The 18,392-nt window shown below is 37.9% G+C and overlaps 2 long non-coding RNA genes across 2 annotated transcripts in view; one reads left to right on the top strand and one right to left on the bottom strand.

Moving 5' to 3' along the window:
* The window catches only part of LOC137204456 (uncharacterized), a 31,822-nt gene extending 20,561 nt beyond the window's left edge, over nt 1-11,261 (bottom strand). Inside the window, exons 1-2 of the long non-coding RNA XR_010933629.1 lie at nt 11,016-11,261; nt 373-495 (exon numbers count right to left, since the gene is read on the bottom strand). This is a non-coding gene — a long non-coding RNA (uncharacterized lncRNA). The remainder of the gene's footprint in view (nt 1-372; nt 496-11,015) is intronic.
* LOC137204454 (uncharacterized) overlaps nt 1-18,392 on the top strand; it is a 108,409-nt gene that overhangs the window by 33,355 nt on the left and 56,662 nt on the right. The gene's annotated exons all lie outside the window — the stretch shown is intronic.

The raw sequence follows: 18,392 nt of genomic DNA, 5'->3' as shown, positions 1-18,392 counted from the left end.
TTTTAAAGAACACTACGCTATTGTGATATAATTTGTATATAATTAAAGACATCCATCTAAGTGTGAGGTTTAATGAGTTTTGACAAATGTATTCACCCATGTGACCACCACTACAATCAAGAACATTTCAGCATCCCCCAAAGTTCCCTTATGCCCCGTTGGATGCCCCACTATACACCCAGAGCCAGGCAACCAGTGATCTGCTTTCTGTCACTACTGATTAGATTCCCTATGAAGGAATTGCAGAACCAATAAACAGAACCAAGCAGTACCATTGTTCTACCGTTTTACATCCTCACCAGAGACATACTACATGAGCATCAGTCATTTCACGTTAGCGCCAGTGAGTCTTGTCCGTGTTTTACATTTTACCTCATCTTTTGAGTTCCTGGAGGTCTCCCTTTGTGGTGTGGTTTTGTTTGGTTTTAGGTACACAGAACATGCTTTTGTTTTCAAGGATTTCGCTCTGACATAGACTTTCAGTTATTTCATTTCCTGGAATGAGTGAGAAAGGCCAGGTATCAGCAGATAGTATGTTTCAGGATATTATTTCCAAGAGTGGGATTTAAGTTATTGTGGTTGGGTTTAAATGGGGGATCTAGTTTAATAGGAGCTCTGGACTTGTTCAAATATAAGATGAGAGGTAATCAAAGCATAGTTTCCATGATACAGATCCTGGGAATCTTTATGTGCCTGTAGGACTCCCTATTCTGTACCTATCATTCCATGTACCAACCATTCTCCTTTTATCTTCTTCCTTCCATAAAAGTCAGGTTATTTTGATATAATTTACAAATGGTAACATTCACCCTTTTAGGTGTACTACAGTTCAATAAGTTTTGACAAATGTATGTAGTCCTATAACCACCACCACAATCAAATAATGATATTTATGTCATTCCCAAAATTTCCCTTGTGCCTCTGTAGTCAATCCCCTGCCTCCGTCTCCAGCTCCTGGAACCATGGATCTGATTTGCCTTTCCCAGGTGTCACATAGTTGGAAGTATGCAATATGTAGCCTTTTCCGATGGATTTCTTTCACCTAGTAATATGCATTTGAGATTCATCCATGTTGAGTATATCAGTAGTTTGTTTCTTTTTATTGCTGAGCAGTATTCCAGTGTATGAATGAACCACAATTGTTTAGCCATTTGTCTGTTGATGGACATTTGAAAAACTTCTGTTTTTGGAAACTATGAGTAAAACAGCTGTAAATAGTTGCATACATGTCTTTCTGGAATATATACTTTCTCATTTCTCTTGGATAAATACCTAGAATGGGATTGCGAGGTCAAATGGTATATATAACTTTCTAAAAAACTGCCAAACTCTTTTCTAAGTTGACTGTACGTTTGTTTTCTTACTAGGAATGTACAGAAGTTTCATTTGTTCTACAGCCTCATCAGCACTTGGTATTATCAGTTTAAAAAATTTTACCTATTCCAATAGATGTGTAGTAATGTCTCAGTGTGGTCTTAGTTTGTTTGCATGTCCCCAAGGACTAATGATGTTGAGCATCTTTTTTTTTTTTTTTTTGGCTGTGTTGGGTCTTTTGTTTCTGTGCGAGGGCTTTCTCTAGTTGCGGTGAGCAGGGGCCACTCTTCATCACGGTGCGCGGGCCTTTCACTGTCGCAGCCTCTCTTGTTACGGGGCACAGGCTCCAGACGCGGAGGCTCAGTAGTTGTGGCTCACGGGCCAAGTTGCTCAGCGGCATGTGGGATCTTCCCAGACCAGAGCTCGAACCTGTGTCCCCTGCATTGGCAGGCAGATTCTCAACCACTGCGCCACAAGGGAAGCCCTGAGCATCTTTTTAAGTGCTCATTTTCTAACCATATCTCTTTGGTGAACTAAAGTTTTTTGCTGTTCTTTTAAATTATTCAGTTGTAAGGGTCTTTTGTATATTCTGAATACAAGTCATTTTTCAGAGATGCGTTTTACAAATATTTTCTCTTAGTTTGTTGCTTGTCTCTTTTATCTTCTTTAAGGTATCTTTCAAAGAACAGAAGTTTATACTTTTTAAAAATAAATTTATTTAGTTTATTTATTTATTTTTGGCTGTGTTGGGTCTTCGTTACTGCATGTGGGCTTTCTCTAGTTGCAGCGAGTGAGGGATACTCTTCGTTGCGGTGCATGGCCTTCTCGTTGTGGTGGCTTCTCTTGTTGCGGAGCACAGGCTCTAGGCATATGGGCTTCAGTAGTTGCAGCACGCGGGCTCAGTAGTTGTGGCACATGGGCTTAGATGCTCCGTGGCATGTGGGATTTTCCCGGACCAGGGCTGGAACCCGTGTCCCCTACATTGGCAGGCAGATTCGCAACCACTGCACCACTAGGGAAACCCAGAAGTTTATAATTTTGACATTGTACAGTTTATATCAGTTTGCCCATCTCCATTTCACAAGGCTTTTCTCCTGTGTTTTCCTCTAGAAGTGATATGTTTACATTTATTTTTTAGGCCTATGATCCAATTTGAGTTACTTTTTTGTATTTTTGTATGTGGTGTGAAGCAGGAGTTGAGGGTTTTTTCCTTTTGCGCTTAGATAACCAGATTTTCCAGCACCATTTGTTTAACAGTCTTTCTCCATCGAATTGCCTTGGCACCTTGTCAAAATGAATTGATCGTATATGTATGGGGCTTTTATTCCCACTTGAATTGTCCTTGTCAGAGTAATGCTGGCCTCAGAGGATGAACTGGGAAGTGATCACTCCTTAATTTCTTAGAAGAGTTTGGGTAGAATTGGTATTCTTTCTTTCTTAAATATTTGCGAGAATTTCCCAGTGAAGCCATATGGGCCTGGAGTTTTATTCATGGGAAAGTTTATTCATACAATTTAATTTAAAAAACAGATATAGAGCTATTCAGGTTATCTATTTCTTTTTGTGTAGACTTTGATAAATTTTGTATTTCAAGGAATTTGTCCAATTAATCTCAGTTGTCATATTTTTTGGCATGGTGTTTATTAGGAAAAAGTAATTCTTGATAATCCCTTATTATCTTTTAAAATACTTTCTAGTACTGCTTTAGTTGCATCCCACAAGTATGGGAATGTTGTGTTTTCATTTTCATTCAGTTCAAAATACTTTCTAATTTATTTTTTGATTTCTTCTCTGACCCATGGATTACTTTTTAAAGTAAATTAGTTTCCAAATATTTGACTATTTTTCCAGACAACCTTCTGTTATGGATTTTTAGTTTAATTTTGGTCAGAGAACATATTTTGTATTACTTGAGCCCTGTTATATTTTTTGAGACTTTCAAATGGAAATATATTGATTTATAATATTATGTTAGTTTTAGGTGTAAAACATAGTGATTCAATCTTTTAATAGAGTATATTCTATTTAAAGTTATTACAAAATATTGGCTATATTCCCTGTGCTGTACAATATATCCTTGTAGCTTATTTATTTTATACATAGTAGTTTGTATCTCTTAATCCCCTACCTGTATCTTGCCCTTCCCCAACCCCTCTCCCCATTGGTAACCACTAGTTTCTTCTCTATATCTATGAGTCTATTTCTGTTTTGTTATATTCATTTGTTTGTTTTTTTTAGATTCCACATACAAGTAATAACATATAGTATTTGTCTTTCTCTGTCTGATTTATTTCACTAAGCATAATACCTTCCAGGTCCAGTTGAGACTTCTTTTATGCATCCAGGATATGGTCTAACTTGGTAAATGTTGTGTGCACTTGAGAAGAATGAGTATTCATTCTGCTCTTGTTCAGTGGCGTGTTCTAGAAATGTCAATTAGGTCTATCTGGTTAATAGAGTTGTTTAAATTTTCTATATCCTTACTGATTTTATGTCAACTTATTTGATTAGTTATTGAGAAAGGGGTGGTCAACTCTCCAATTACAATTGTAGATTATTTCTTCTTGCAGTTCTGTCAGTTTTGTTCCATGTATTTTGAAGATCTATTATTAGTTGCATTCACATTTAGGATTATGTTCTCTTGAGTAATTAACCTTTATCATTATGAAATAACCTTTTTATCTCTGGTAATACTCTTTGCCATGAAATCTGTTTTGCCTGATATTAGTATAGGAACTCCAAGTTAAATTTTTTTCTTATCTATTTATTTGTAGTATTAGCATGATATATCTTGTTTCATCTCTTTATTTCTATTTTCATATGTGAAATGGACTTCTTGTAGGCAGCATACAGTTGGGTCTTTCTAACCAACCAGACAATCTCTATCTTTAACCAGAGTGTTTAGACAATTTACGTTTAATGGGATTGTTGATCCTTATGGATTCTTTCTCCATGCACTCTCCACCAACCTCCCACAATACTCTGCCTAGAAGTTCAGCCAACTCAGTATTCTCAAACTCAATTTTTGTCTCCTCAAATAAAATACTCTACTTGTGATCTCTTTCTCCATGATTCATGATCCAGAGAAGACTCCAAACAGATAGCTGGGGTGATTACTTGGCTCACCTTGTGTGTTTCCATTCTCTGAGAGAGCACAGTCCTGTGTTGCCTGTTGTCTAATATCCCCAAACTGCTTCCTCATACATTTTGTCCAATTTTCTTGTTTCTGGTGAGAGGGTAAATCTAGTCCCCATTATTCAATCATGGCTGGAGTGGAAGTCTCCCTCAAAATCTTTAAAATTAATAAATTAGCTAAGGAAATCTTGACATATATGCTGTGAAATGCATGTTATAAAATGATGTAAATTGATATAAGTATTAATTTCATATAAAATGATAGAAGTGGGGGAATATAATATCTACTTAACTCTCATTCCCTCATATCCTAGCATTGGACTCTCTCTCAAGGTAATGAGAGTTGGCCTCCTCTTATCTTTTGTACTTTTCTGCATTGCAAGTCATGGTGTCCATGTGTCCACCCCAGGATATCCCACCTTCAGGTTAAGCTTTTTCGATGGCAATATAAATGATTTTAATTATAAAAGTAAGGGTGGGCTGTTATAAACCACTACCCAGGATTTATAGTGCCCCAGCTTTGAAGACAGCTTTGCTTAAGGTGCCTTGGTGTGATGTTGCTATCCCCGCATGCTCACATTATTTTGAAATTAGAGTCCTTTACAGCAAGGTCCCTGAGAAATCTATTTTCTTTCAGTCTGAAAAGAGTCAGGAGAGATTTCTTTCACAGAGTACAAATGGTTGCTGCTTTATGTGTTTTATCTGATATGTTTACTCTCCACTCCCTGCATCCTCCTCCTCTGCCTCTTCATTATCTTTATCATTTTTCAAATTTAATTTAATTTATTTTTTTATACAGCAAGTTCTTATTAGTCATCAGTTTTATACACATGAGTGTATACATGTCAATCCAAATCTCTCAATTCATCCCACCACCACCACCACCCCCTGCTGCTTTACCCCCTTGGTGTCCATACGTTTGTTCTCTACATCTGTGTCTCAATTTCTGCCCTGCAAACCGGTTCATCTGTACTATTTTTCTAGGTTCCACATATATGCGTTAATATACGATATTTGTTTTTCTCTTTGTGACTTGCTTCACTCTGTATGACAGTCTCTAGATCCATCCACGTCTCAACAAATGACCCAATTTCGTTCCTTTTATGGCTGAGTAATATTCCATTGCATATATGTACCACATCTTCTTTATCCATTCGTCTGTTGATGGGCATTTACGTTGCTTCCATGACTGGCTATTGTAAATAGTGCTGCAAAGAACATTGGGCTGCATGTGTCTTTTTGAATTATGGTTTTCTCTGGGTATATGCCCAGTAGTGGGACTGCTGGATCATATGGTAATTCTGTTTTTAGTTTTTTAAGGAACTTCCATACTGTTCTCCATAGTGGCTGTATCAATTTACATTTCCACCAATAGTGGAAGAGGGTTCCATTTTTTTCTCCACACCCTCTCCAGTATTTGTTGTTTGTAGATTTTCTGATGATGCCCATTCTAACTGATGTGAGGTGATACCTCATTATAGTTTTGATTTGCATTTCTCTAATAATTAGTGATGTTGAGCAGCTTTTCATGTGCTTCTTGGCCATCTGTGTGTCTTCTTTGGAGAAATGTCTATTTAGGTCTTCTGCCCATTTTTGGATGGTTGTTTGTTTCTTTAATATTGAGCTGCATGAGCTGTTTATGTATTTTGGAGATTAATCCTTTGTCTTATGATTCGTTTGCAAACATTTTCTCCCATTCTGAAGGTTGTCTTTTCATCTTGTTTATGGTTTCCTTTGGTGTGCAAAAGCTTTGAAGTTTCATTAGGTCCCATTTGTTTATTTGTGTTTTTATTTCCATTACTCTAGGAGGTGGATCAAAAAAGATCTTGCTGTGATTTATGTCAAAGAGTGTTCTTCCTATGTTTTCCTCTAAGAGTTTTATAGTGTCCAGTCTTACATTTAGGTCTCTAATCCATTTGGAGTTTATTTTTGTGTATTGTGTTAGGGAGTGTTCTAATTTCATTCTTTTACTTACTGAAGAGACTGTCTTTTCTCCATTGTATATCCTTGCCTCCTTTGTCATAGATTAGTTGACCATAGGTGTGTGGGTTTATCTCTGGGCTTTGTATCTTTTTCCATTGATCTATGTTTCTGTTTTTGTGCCAGTACCATATTGTCTTGATTACTGTAGCTTTGTAGTATAGTGTGAAGTCAGGGAGCCTGATGCCTCCAGCTCTGTTTTTTGTTCTCAAGATTGCTTTATCTATTCGGGGGTCTTTTGTGTTTCCATACAAATTGTGAAGTTTTTTGTTCTAGTTCTGTGAAAAATGCCAGTGGTAATTTGATAGGGGATTGCATTGAATCTGTAGATTGCTTTGGGTAGTAGAGTCATTTTCACAATGTTGATTCTTCCAATCCAAGAACATGGTATATCTCTCCATCTATTTGTATCATCTTTAATTTCTTTCATCAGTGTCTTATAATTTTCTGCATACAGGTCTTTTGTCTCCCTAGGTAGGGTTTATTCCTAGATATTTTATTCCTTTTGTTGCAATGGTAAATAGGAGTGTTTTCGTGATTTCACTTTCAGATTTTTCATCATTAGTGTATACGAATGCCAGAGATTTCTGTGCATTAATTTTGTATCCTGCTACTTTACCAAATTCATTGATTAGCTCCAGTAGTTTTCTGGTAGCATCTTTAGGATTCTCTATGTATAGTATCATGTCATCCGCAAACTGTGACAGCTTTAATTCTTCTTTTCCAATTTGGATTCCTTTTACTTCTTTTTCTTCTCTGATTGCTGTGGCTAAAACTTCCAAAACTATGTTGAATAAGAGTGGTGAGAGTGGGCAACCTTGTCTTGTTCCTGATCTTAGTGGAAATGCTTTCAGTTTTTTACCATTGAGGACGATGTTGGCTGCGGGTTTGTCATATATGGCCTTTATTATGTTGAGGAATGTTCTCTCTATGCCTATTTTCTGCACATAAATGCGTGTTGAATTTTGTCTAAAGCTTTCTCTGCATCTATTGAGATGATCATATGGTTTTTCTCCTTCAATTTGTTAATATGGTGTATCACGTTGATTGATTTGCCTATATTGAAGAATCCTTGCATTCCTGGGATAAACCCCACTTGATCATGGTGTATGATCCTTTTAATGTGCTGTTGGATTCTGTTTGCTAGTATTTTGTTGAGGATTTTTGCATCTATGTTCATCAGTGATATTGGCCTGTAGTTTTCTTTCCTTGTGACATCCTTGTCTGGTTTTGGTATCAGGGTGATGGTGACCTCGTACAATGAGTTTGGGAGTGTTCCTTCATCTGCTATATTTTGGAAGAGTTTGAGAAGGATAGGTGTTAGCTCTTCTCTAAATATTTGATAGAATTCCCCTGTGAAGCCATCTGGTCCTGGGCTTTTGTTTGTTGGAAGATTTTTAATCACAGTTTCAATTTCATGACTTGTGATTGGTCTGTTGATATTTTCTATTTCTTCCTGATTCAGTGTTGGCAGGTTGTGCATGTCTTAGAATTTGTCCATTTCTTCCAGGTTGTCCATTTTATTGGCATAGAGTTGCTTGTAGTAATCTCTCATGATCTTTTGTATTTCTGCAGTGTCAGTTGTTACTTCTCCTTTTTCATTTCTAATTCTATTGATTTGAGTTCTCCCTCTTTTTCTTGATGAGTCTGGCTAATGGTTGATCAATTTTGTTTATCTTCTCAAAGAACCAGCTCTTAGTTTTCTTGATCTTTGCTATTGTTTTCTTTGTTTCTTTTCATTTATTTCTGCTTTGATCTTTATGATTTCTTTCCTTCTGCTAACTTTGGGGTTTTTTTGTTCTTCTTTCTCTAATTGCTTTAGGTGCAAGGTTAGGTTGTTTATTCGAGATGTTTCCTGTTTCTTAGGGTAGGATTGTATTGCTATAAACTTCCCTCTTAGAACCGCTTTTGCTGCATCCCATAGGTTTTGGGTCGTCGTGTCTCCATTGTCATTTGTTTCTAGGTATTTTTTTATTTCCTCTTTCATTTCTTCAGTAATCATTTCGTTATTAAGTGTATTGTTTAGCCTCCATGTGTTCGTATTTTTTACAGTTCTTTTACTGTAATTGATATCTAGTCTCATAGCGTTATGGTTGGAAAAGATACTTGATACAATTTCAATTTTCTTAAATTTACCAAGGCTTGATTTGTGACCCAAGATATGATCTATCCTGGAGAATATTCCATGAGCACTTGAGAAAAATGTGTATTCTGTTGTTTTTGGATGGAATGTCCTACAAATATCAATTAAGTCCATCTTGTTTAATGTATCATTTAAAGCTTGTGTTTCCTTATTTTTTTCATTTTGGATGATCTCTCCATGGGTGAAAGTGGGGTGTTAAAGTCCCCTACTATGATTGTGTTACTGTCGATTTCCCCTTTTATGGCTGTTAGCATTTGCCTTATGTATTGAGGTGCTCCTATGTTGGGTGCATAAATATTTACAATTGTTATATCTTCTTCTTGGATCGATCCCTTGATCATCATGTAGTGTCCTTCTTTGTCTCTTCTAATAGTCTTTATTTTAAAGTCTATTTTGTCTGATATGAGAATTGCTACTCCAGCTTTCTTTTGGTTTCCATTTGCATGGAATATCTTTTTCCATCCCCTTACTTTCAGTCTGTATGTGTCTCTAGGTCTGAAGTGGGTCTCTTGTAGACAGCATATATATGGGTCTTTTTTTTTGTATCCATTCAGCCAATCTGTGTCTTTTGGTGGGAGCATTTAGTCCATTTACATTTAAGGTAATTATTGATATGTATGTTCCTATTCCCATTTTCTTAATTGTTTTGGGTTACTTATTGTAGGTCTTTTCCTTCTCTTGTGTTTCTTGTCTAGAGAAGTTCCTTTAGCATTTGTTGTAAAGCTGGTTTGGTGGTGCTGAACTCTCTCAGCTTTTGCTTGTCTGTAAAGGTTTTAATTTCTCTATCAAATCTGAATGAGATCCTTGCTGGGTAGAGGAATCTTGGTTGCAGGTTTTTCTCCTTCATCACTTTAAATATGTCCTGCCAGTCCCTTCTGGCTTGCAGAGTTTCTGCTGAAAGATGAGCTGTTAACATTATGGGGATTCCCTTGTGTGTTATTTGTTGTTTTTCCCTTGCTGCTTTTAATATGTTTTCTTTATATTTAATTTTTGACAGTTTGATTAATATGTGTCTTGGCGTATTTCTCCTTGGATTTATCCTGTATGGGACTCTCTGTGCTTCTTGGACTTGATTAACTATTTCCTTTCCCATATTAGGGAAGTTTTCAACTATAATCTCTTCAAATATTTTCTCAGTCCCTTTCTTTTTCTCTTCTTCTTCTGGAAACCCTATAATTCGAATGTTGGTGCATTTAATGTTGTCCCAGAGGTCTCTGAGACTGTCCTCAGTTCTTTTCATTCTTTTTTCTTTATTCTGCTCTGCAGTAGTTACTTCCACTATTTTATCTTCCAGGTCACTTATCCGTTCTTCTGCCTCAGTTATTCTATTGATCCCATCTAGAGTATTTTTAATTTCATTTAGTGTGTTGTTCATCATTGCTTGTTTCATCTTTAGTTTTTCTAGGTCTTTGTTAAATGTTTCTTGCATTTTGTGTATTCTATTTCCAAGATTTTGGATCATCTTTACTATCATTATTCTGAATTCATTTTCAGGTAGACTGCCTATTTCCTCTTCATTTGTTAGGTCTTGTGGGTTTTTATCTTGCTCCTTCATCTGCTGTGTGTTTCTCTGTCTTCTCATTTTGCTTATCTTACTGTGTTTGGGATCTCCTTTTTTCAGTCTGCAGGTTCATAGTTCCCATTGTTTTTGGTGTCTGTCCCCAGTGGCTAAATTTGTTCAGTGGGTTGTGTTGGCTTCCTGGTGGAGGGGACTAGTGTCTGTGTTCTGGTGGATGTGGCTGGATCTTGTCTTTCTGGTGGGCAGGTCCATGTCTGGTGGTGTGTTTTGGGGTGTCTGTGGACTTATTATGATTTTAGGCAGCCTCTCTGCTAATGGGTGGGGTTGTTTTCCTGTCTTGCTAGTTGTTTGGCATAGGGTGTCCAGCACTGTAGCTTGCTGGTCATTGAGTGAAGCTGGGTGCTGGTGTTGAGATGGAGATCTCTGGGAGATTTTCGCCGTTTGATATTATTCGGAGCTGGGAGGTCTCTTGTGGACCAGTTTCCTGAAGTTGGCTCTCCCACCTCAGAGGCACAGCACTGACTCCTGGCTGGAGCACCAAGAGCCTTTCATCCACACGGCTCAGAATAAAAGGGAGAAAAAGTAGAAAGAAAGAGAGAGAGAAAGAAAGAAAGAGAGAGGGAAAGAAAGAAAGGAAGGAAGGAAGAAAGGAGGGAGGGAGGAAGGAAGGAGGGAAGGAAGGAAAGAAAGAAAGAAGATAAAGTAAAACAAAATAAAGTAAGATAAAATAAAATAAGGTTATTAAAATAACAAATAATTATTAAGAAAAGAGAAGGAAAAAAACCCAAAACGGATGGATAGAACCCTAGGACAAATAGTGGAAGCAAAGCTATACAGACAAAATCTCACACAGAAGCATACACATACACACTCACAAAAAGAGGAAAAGGAGAAAAAATAATGAATCTTGCTCTCAAAGCCCACCTCTTCTATTTGGGATGATTCGTTGTCTATTCATGTATTCCACAGATGCAGGTACATCAAGTTGATTGTGGAGCTTTAATCCGCTGCTTCTGAGGCTGCTGGGAGGGATTTCCCTTTCTCTTCTTTGTTCGCACAGCTCCTGGGGCTCAGCTTTGGATTTGGACCCGCCTCTGTCTGTATGTCGCCGGAGGGCGTCTGTTCTTCGCTCAGACAGGACGGGGTTAAAGGAGCCGCTGACTCGGGGGCTCTGGCTCACTCAGGCCGGGGGGGAGGGAGGGGCGCGGAGTGCGGGGCGGGCCTGCGGCGGCAGAGGCCTGCGTGCCGTTGTACCAGCCTGAGGCGCGCCGTGCGTTCTTCCGGGTGAGTTGTCCCTGGATCCTGGGACCCTGGCAGTGGCGGGCTGCACAGGCTCCCCGGAAGGGGGGTGTGGATAGTGACCTGTGCTCGCACACAGGCTTCTTGGTGGCGGCAGCAGCAGCCTTAGCGTCTCATGCCCGCCTCTGGGGTCCGCGCTTTTATAAACATGTTGGAAGAATCCCTTGTTTAAGGTTCACGATATAAATGTTTGTTTTTGATGCTTCTGTTATAATGAACACATGAAGTTCCAAAAAGCTTTTTCTAAGTCCATTTGTTCATGAGTCCAAAGCATTACTTTTAAATTGGTTAATGTATCCATATCATGTAAAGTTAGTTTTCTTCAAAGAACTGTACACATTGATGGGATTAGTTCAGAATTTTGGACTTTCTTGGCCCCTTTCTTACCACTTTCATCATTCTCCAAAAGCTTTGTACTTTTTGGACATAATGGAGTTAATAATGTTAACAAACTAACTCAGAAAACACAAACACGATCTGGCGTGCAGATCTGGGTGTGTTTAGTCTGCACGGAGCTTTTCCAAAATGTGAATTAGCTGCAATATTTAAAACCAGGAGACTTCACATAAAAATCAGAATTTTTTCTGTCTTGAAAAATCAGAATATCTTGCACCAGTGAGCCCTCAACCCCTCATGATAACAGTTGTCCAGAGCTGAGGTTTGGCTGCCCTCTTCCGATAGGGCATGCACTACTTGGTCTGCTACAAGTTTTATTTTCCTGTTGTCTTTTACTGGTCTCACTTCATTCATTTACTTTATCTGCCTGAGCTTATGATTTCAGCCGCAGACTAACAAACTTTAGTCGAGACTAAAATATCTGGGCGCAACCATGGTGCCCTCTGTTGGTGAAGAGCAGGCTGGTGGGGTGTAGCTCTGAAAAGTTGCTTTGTTCATCTGTACAGATGGCTGTGAATTGAAAGTTTGTAAGTAGAGAAGCACTTACATTTATTAAGTATGTCTATGTAGCAGCATAAGTATTCTCCAAGTTTCCCACACCTGTGTACCTGCAGTGGATTATAGTTCAATTCCTAACCTTGACAGACCTTTCGGGAGGCTTGGGTATGTGTGTTTGTATGTGCATGTGCACTGTGGGATACAGGAAGTGGAGAGAAGTTAGCAGTATGCTTCCCTTGAAAATTCTTCCCAGAGACCAAGCATTACAGGAATTTGTTCATCTGGCTTTCTGGAAGAGGTCCCGCCTTTCCTGCATTGCTGTTGAACATGACTTATCCCATAGCAGAAAGAGCAACAACGTTTGGAATCAGAAAACCCTGATAACGGTCTTATTCTTGCCCATTACTATTTGGTCTGGATCAAGCTACCAAGTTTCTGTGGTCTTTTGGTTTTCTCATGGAAGAATCAGGATAATAACAGCCATGCAATTTAGCAAGGTTGTTGTGTGATAATCTGTGTCGGGTTAGAAACAGAGATGGTGAAAAACATAAATTATGCCACACTTCATGTTTCTGGCTTGTTTACATAGGGATTCAGGCTGGAAGGTTGAAACATATCCCATTAATTTTGAAAACTTGTTTTTTTAATTTAGCAGAAGTCAATACGTTTTAAAAACAGCTCTCTCCTAGAGTTTTAATAATAAAATGCCATTTGATCAAGTATGGTAGGATTATGTACACAGCCCTGTCATTCTAACATCTCTCAGTCCTGGGCAAACTTTCTGTGTGGAATGTAACTGGTCCTCAGATGTAAGGGATAATAGCAGTAAAGCTTTGCCTTGGGCCTCTGCTCTTCTCTCGCTGTGGGCTCTCTTCCTATGAGTGGTCAGCTATTACCATGGTTTCAGTATTGCATTCTTGCAGGTGATTTTTTTATTACCTCTAACCTGATATCCGTGTACCTCTTTGATTACATAAGTGATATTTTCATTTGAATTTCCCTTCATCAACTCACAGTCCAGAATTCAAAACTCAATTCATCTCCTTTCCCAAATAGAGGCCCTTCTAAAATCTTCTATCAGTGGCATCAGTATTCTCTCAATTCAGTGTAACTAGATTTTTCAGTGATTAACATGGCCACCATCACTGGGTTTGAATAACCTGTGACCCAGTCTTCCCCTTTATTCCTTGTATCTAGTCTAGATAGATTTTTTTCAGTATCATTCACATCGGTCCTTCCTTTTCTATTTCACTTATACCACGTTGGTCTAAGGCCTCCTCACTACCACTTGAATCATAATGGAAATCCAGCCTAAGGATCCTGAAATTAAGCTTTTCATGAAAACCCTTCACTGGTTTCCTATAGACTACACCATTAAGCCTGAATGTTTCTGCCTGTCTTAAGCCTTTCCATATTCTAACCTTACATCTTTACATATTTTCGTTTTGCATCTCATTTCTCACTAGTCAAACCCTCCACTCCTTCACCCTAGCCTCTTTGCTTGCATGTTTTCCTTGCATGGACATTCTTCTTCTGTGTCTATCCAAGTCAGACAAGATCTAAGAGGTCTAGTCATATGCCACCCCATTTCTAAGGCTTGTCTGACTATTCCTTCCTATCCTTGTCTCCCTCTTCCTGAACTTCTATAACAGTAACAATCTGTCATGCAGTCATCACGCTGACTTATCCATACTTCTTGTTCACCGTCATTCATGAGTGCCATTTTTGCCTCTTCATCTAAATTATAAGCTCCTTGAGGAGACATTTCACATCATGCTGAATCTCTCTCAAATTCCTTGACTGTGGTAAATATTGACTGAAGGAAAAATGGAATGCCGTGTTGATTTATTTGGATAAGTGAATTGAACAACAGATTCAATTAGATTTTGACAAGGCTTAACTTACTTTGATTTTTTTGAACTTTTTTTTTATACAGCAGGTTCTTATTAGTTATCTATTTTATACACATTAGTGTATATATGTCAATCCCAATCTCCTAGTTCATCCCACCACCATCACCCTCCCCCCCCAACCTTGGCGTCCATACGTTTGTTCTCTACATCTGTGTCTCTATTTCTGCCCTGCCAACTGGTTCATCTGTACCATTTTTCTAGATTCCACATATATGCGTTAATATACGATTTTTTTTTCACTTTCTGACTTACTTCACTCTGTATGACAGTCTCTAGATCCATCCATGTCTCTACAAATGACCCAATTTAATTTGTTTATGGCTGAGTAATACTCCATTGTATATATGTACCACGTCTTCTTTATCCATTCGTCTGTTGATGGGCATTTAGGTTGCTTCTATGACCTGGCTATTGTAAATAGTGCTGCAGTGAACATTGGGGTGCATTTGTCTTTTAGAATTATGGTTTTCTCTGGGTATATGCCCAGTAGTGAGATTGCTCAGTCATATGGTAATTCTATTTTTAGTTTTTGTTTGTTCTTTTTTGTTTTGCAGTACACGGGCCTCTCACTGTTGTGGCCTCTCCCGTTGCGGAGCACAGGCTCCAGACGCGCAGGCTCAGCGGCCATGGCTTACGAGCCTAGCCGCTCCACGGCATGTGGGATCTTCCTGGACCGGGGCACGAACCCGCGTCCCCTGCATTGGCAGGCAGATTCCCAACCACTGCGCCACCAGGGAAGCCCTATTTTTAGTTTTTTTAAGGAACCTCCATACTGTTCTCCATAGTGGCTGTATCAATTTACATTCCCACCAACAGTGCATTCCCACCAACAGTTTCTCCACACCCTCTCCAGCATTTGTTGTTTGTAGATTTTCTGATGATGCCCATTCTAACTGGTGTGAGGCGATACCTCATTGTAGTTTAGATTTGCATTTCTCTAGTAATTAGTGATGTTGAACAGCTTTTCATGTGCCTCTTGGCCATTTGTATGTCTTCTTTGGAGAAGTGTCTATTTAGGTCTTCTGCCCATTTTTGGATTGGGTTGTTTGCTTTTTTAATATTGAGCTGCATGAGCTGTTTATATATGTTGGAGATTAATCCTTTGTCCATTGATTCGTTTGCAAATATTTTCTCCCATTCTGTGGGTTGTCTTTTTGTCTTGTTTATAGTTTCCTTTGGTGTGCAAAAGCTTTGAAGTTTCATTAGGTCCCATTTGTTTATTTTTGTTTTTATTTCCATTACTCTAGGAGGTGGATCAAAAAAGATCTTGCTGTGATTTATGTCAAAGAGTATTCATCCTATGTTTTCCTCTAAAAGTTTTATAGTGTCCGGTCTTACATTTAGGTCTTTAATCCATTTTGAATTTATTTTTGTGTATGGTGTTCAGGAGTGTTCTAATTTCATTCTTTTATATCTAGCTGTCCAGTTTTCCCAGCTCCACTTACTGAAGAGACTGTCTTTTCTCCATTGTATATCCTTGCCTCCTGTGTCATAGATTAGTTGACCACAGGTATGTGGGTGTATCTCTGGGCTTTCTATCCTGTTCTATTGATCTATATTTCTATTTCTGTGCCAGTACCATATTGTGTGATTACTGTAGCTTTGTAGTATAGTCTGAAGTCAGGGAGCCTGATTCCTCCAGCTCTGTTTTTTTCCGTCAGGATTGCTTTGGCTATTTGGGGTCTTTTGTGTCTCCATACAAATTTTAAGATTTTTTATTCCAGTTCTGTGAAAAATGCCATTGGTAGTTTGATAGGGATTGCAATGAATCTGTAGATTGCTTTGGGTAGTGTAGTCATTTTCACAATGTTGATTCTTCCAATCCAAGAACATGGTATATCTCTCCAGGTATTTGTGTCATCTTTGATTTCGTTCATCAGTGTCTTATGGTTTTCTGAGTACAGGTCTTTTACCTCCTGAGGTAGGTTTATTCCTAGGTATTTTATTCTTTTTGTTGCAGTTGTGAATGGGATTGTTTCCTTAATTTCTCTTCCGATTTTTCGTTGTTAGTGTATAGGATTTCAAGAGAATTCTGCGCATTAATTTTGTATCCTGTAACTTTACCAAATTCATTGATTAGCTCTAGTAGTTTTCTGGTGGCATCTTTAGGATTCTCTATATATAGTATCATGTCATCTGCAAACAGTGACAGTTTTACTTCTTCTTTTCCAATTTGTATTCCTTTTATTTCTTTTACTTCTCTGATTACCGTGGCTAGGACTTCCAAAACCATGTTGAATAATAGTGGTGAGAGTGGACGTCCTTGTCTTGTTCCTGATTTTAGAGGAAATGCTTTCAGTTTTTCACCATTGAGAATGATGTTTGCTGTGGGTTTGTCATATATGGCCTTTATTATTTAGGTAGGTTCCCTCTATGCCCACTTTCTGGAGAGTTTTTATCATAAATTAGTGTTGAATTTTGTCAAAAGCTTTTTCTGCATTTATTGAGATGATCATATGGTTTTTATTGTTCTGTTTGTTAATATGGTATATTACATTGATTGACTTGCATATACTTGCTTCCCTGATAAATCCCACTTGATCATGTTGTATAATCCTTTTAATGTGTTGTTAGATTCTGTTTGCTAGTATTTTGTTGAAGATTTTTGCATCTGTATTCATCAGTGATACTGGTGTGTAATTTTCTGTTTTTGTAGTATCTTTGTCTGGTTTTGGTATCAGGGTGATGGTGGCTTATAGAATGAGTTTGGGAGTGTTTCTTCCTCTGCAATTTTTTGAAGAGTTTGAGAAGGATGGGTGTTAGCTCTTCTCGAAATGTTTGATGGACTTCACCTGTGAAGCCATCTGGTCCTGGACTTTTGTTTGTTGGAAGATTTTTAATCACAGTTTCAATTTCATGACTTGTGATTGGTCTGTTCATATTTTCTATTTCTTCCTGGTTCAGTCTTGAAAGGTTATACCTTTCCAAGAATTTGTCCATTTCTTCCAGGTTGTCCATTTTATTGGCATAGAGTTGCTTGTAGTAGTCTCTTAGGATGCTTTGTATTTCTGCAGTGTCTGTTATAACTTCTCCTTTTTCATTTCTAATTTTATTGGTTTGAGTCCTCTCCCTCTTTTTCTTGATGAGTCTGGCTAATGGTTTATCAATTTTGTTTATCTTCTCAAAGAACCAGCTCTTAGTTTGCTTGATCTTTGCTATTGTCCTCTTTGTTTCTATTTCATTTATTTCTGCTCTGATCTTTATGATTTGTTTCCTTCTTTTAACTTTGGGTTTTGTTTGTTCTTCTTTCTCTAGTTCCTTTAGGTGTAAGGTTAGGTTGTTTATTTGAGATGTTTCTTGTTTCTTGAGGTAGGATTGTATTGCTATAAACTTCCCTCTTAGAACTGCTTTTGCTGCATCCCATAGGTTTTGCATTATCATGTTTTTGTTGTCATTTGTCTCTAGGTATTTTTTGATTTCCGCTTTGATTTCTTCAGTGATCTCTTGGTTATTTAGTAATGTATTGTTTAGTCTCCATGTGTTTGTGTTTTTTTACATTTTTTCCCCTGTAATTGATTTCTATGCTCATAGTGATTTTACATTTTTTTCCCCTGTAATTGATTTCAAGCATAGAAAGATGCTTGATATGATTTCAGTTTTCTTAAAGTTACTGAGGCTTGATTTGTGACCCAAAATGTGATCTATCCTGGAGAATGTTCCATGTGCACTTGAGAAGAAAGTGTAATCTGCCATTTTGGGATGGAATATACTACAAATTTGAATTAAATCTATTTGGTCTGTTGTGTCATTTAAAGCTTGTGTTTCCATATTAATTTTCTGTCTGGATGATCTGTCCATTGGTGTAAGTGAGGTGTTAAAGTCCCCACTATTATTGTGTAACTGTTGATTTTCTCTTTTATAGCTGTTAGGATTTGCCTTATGTATTGAGGTGTTCCTATGTTGGATGTATATATATTTATAATTGTTATATCTTCTTCTTGGATTGATCCCTTGATCATTATGTAGTGTCCTTTGTTGTCTGTTGTAACATACTTTATTTTAAGTCTATTTTATCTGATATGAGTGTTGCTACTCCAGCTTTCTTTTAATTTCCATTTGCATGGAATATACTTTTCCATCCCCTCACTTTCAGTCTGTATGTGTCCCTAGGCCTGAAGTGGGTCTCTTAAAGACAGCATATATACGGGTCATTTGGCAAGCCTGTGTCTTTTGGTTGGAGTATATAATCCATTCA

Source organism: Pseudorca crassidens, chromosome 13 (assembly GCF_039906515.1).
Source record: "Pseudorca crassidens isolate mPseCra1 chromosome 13, mPseCra1.hap1, whole genome shotgun sequence".
Taxonomy (NCBI): Eukaryota; Metazoa; Chordata; class Mammalia; order Artiodactyla; family Delphinidae; genus Pseudorca; species Pseudorca crassidens.
Note: the sequence above shows the minus strand (reverse complement) of the source record. Positions and strands in the feature narration are given on the sequence as shown.